At 35.8% G+C, this 2,500-nt stretch overlaps 1 protein-coding gene across 3 annotated transcripts in view; it reads left to right on the top strand.

The window, feature by feature from the left end:
- The window catches only part of LOC143022413 (uncharacterized), a 670,196-nt gene that overhangs the window by 549,304 nt on the left and 118,392 nt on the right, over positions 1–2,500 (top strand). The gene's annotated exons all lie outside the window — the stretch shown is intronic.

The following is a 2,500-nucleotide window of genomic DNA, read 5'->3' as shown; positions in this document are numbered from 1 at the left end:
ACAAAGTCGAGGTAAGTTGGATACGGACGAAAAAGGAAGACGAGAAGGAAGAATAGAAGGAGGAGGAGGAGGAGGAGGAGAAGCGGAGGAGCAAGAAATTAATAAAAAGGAGGAGGAGGTGGACGAGGAGAAGAGAAAGGAAAAGAAATGAAGGAAGAGAAGGAGGAGGGAAGGTAGAGGAAACAAGAGGATGAGGAGAAGGGACAAGAGAAGGAAAAGGAAACAAATGAGCAGAGGAGGAGGAATACAAAGAAGAGGAGAAGGAAGAAGATTTATATGTCGCTGTTGATTTTATTATGGTTATCAGGATTAGGAGAAGAAGAGGAAGTGAATAACAAAAATAAGACAAAAACGTAATTTAGAACCAAAATAGAATTAAGAAAGAGTTGATAATTAAATCAAGTACATTGAAAGGAATGAGAGAAGAAGAGTGAGGACGTTTCTTCGTCCCTCACTAGTACCTAGTTATAACACGGCAGTTTCTTAGTAATGGCAACAGTTTCTTAAGATTAGCACTGCATTCGGACGGAAAAACTATTTCATTGTTTCTCTTTATGCTCGTTCACATCTGCAGAAAACCTATGCAAGTTTCTATGAGTTAGACCGTGTGTGTGTGTGTGTGTGTGTGTATGTGTGTGTGTATGTGTGTGTGTGTGTGTGTGTGTGTGTGTGTGTGTGTGTGTGTGTGTGTGCGTGCGTCTGTGTATGTGTTTGTGATTACTAGTAGTCGTTCTACCACACTGAAAAAAAGTTAGTATTACTTCATGTCTTCTGATTTTTTCTTATTCCAAAGTTATATATATATATATATATATATATATATATATATATATATATATACATATATATATATACATATATATATACATATATATATATATATATATATATATATGTGTGTGTGTGTGTGTGTGTGTGTGTGTGTGTGTGTGTGTGTGTGTGTGTGTGTGTGTGTGTACATGTATACACTCTGAACTGTTTTGATCTCTTGGACCACGTCTCTAGAAAACTCCTCAATCTTTATTTATGTCAATTTGTGTTTTTCCAAGAATGAGATGCTGGTGTTCTTTTTGCACACTTTTTTGTAATTTTAGCCCATATATCGTTAGTGTGTGTAACTTTCTCTAGCTTACATGGCAAAGGATATGATCTTGGTCAAGAATAGAACTCTGACACGCGTGTCTTGACCTATTTACTTGCATATATGTTTTGAGACAACTTCATATCGTTATCATCATCATTAATATCATCATTATCATTATTGGCGTTACCTTCATAATCATTGCTATTGTTTATATTACCATCACTATCATGATCTTCATCACCAACTGCCATAGTTATCGTTAACTTCCATAGAATTGCCATACATGTGATAGTCATTATCATCACCATCATCATTGCTATCATAATAACTACCACCATCATCACCACTACCACCATCATCACCACCACCACCACCACCACCACCACTAATTCCGTCATCGTTACTGTAAAATATATATGATTTACAAATACTGTACAGTGGTCGCACAAACACAAAAGTCTACGGTATTGTGCTGCCGTGTTTGACTGAAGTTGTTTACAAATAACAACGGATTATGCCTCTGTGTCACACATGGACATAAAAGAATCCCAAATAGATATGACGTGACGAAATCGAATCGGTCCATACTCATAACCAAATAAATTTAAAGTCATTTTCATGACACAGAAGAAATGAATACATTTGAAAACATGATATACATTTTTTGGTGTTGTTTCCTTGGGTTTCGTTGCTTTATTTGGTAACAAAAATTCTTTATTGCTTATGGGATTCCCGATTCCACAACAGAAGGTGATTGGTACAATAATGAGGTGGATGGGAGGGAGATGTGGATGGGAGGGGGAGGTGGATAGGAGGTGGAGGTGGATAGGAGGGGAAGGGATGATATAGACGATATATAACTATATTAATCAACAATGATATGAAAAATCCTTTCAAATCTTTCCTAGCACAGGTTTTGTGCATTGTAATAATTGTTTTATACTTTTTTCCCTTCCTCGATATGTTGTAAGAAAGGCGTCTTATCTATAAGGAAATAATGAAGATAATAATGTGCAAAGGGAAAGTTTTCAACCTAGATGTTTTGTAAATACTTTTATAGGGAAACTTGTAGATAGATATATAAGCAAGATGATGTAATGCCTGCCATTTATCTTATACTAGACCACCCGTGACCCGCTGGGTCAAATAAGAATTTAATTGATACGTTGTTAATAAAATGGTCACTATCACCGTATAATATGAATCACAGAAAATAAGTTTCTGTGTCAAATTGAGTGTAATTTAGAGTTCTTACCTCTATTCAGTAGACGAAGGCAGTGACTTGATTAGTTATAAGAAGTGAAATGCAGAAGATTGCGACGTCATGTCGTCGTTACTTGGAACACTACGCATCATATGATTTATACGGTTCGTAATATTTAAACTCCTTATGCCTCATATATAATAATTCAGGAG

The sequence above is a fragment of the Oratosquilla oratoria genome, chromosome 44, assembly GCF_046742065.1.
Source record: "Oratosquilla oratoria isolate Oo_2021 chromosome 44, ASM4674206v1, whole genome shotgun sequence".
Classification (NCBI taxonomy): Eukaryota; Metazoa; Arthropoda; class Malacostraca; order Stomatopoda; family Squillidae; genus Oratosquilla; species Oratosquilla oratoria.
The sequence above is the reverse complement of the archived record's forward strand: the minus strand, read 5'-3'. Positions and strand labels throughout refer to the sequence as shown.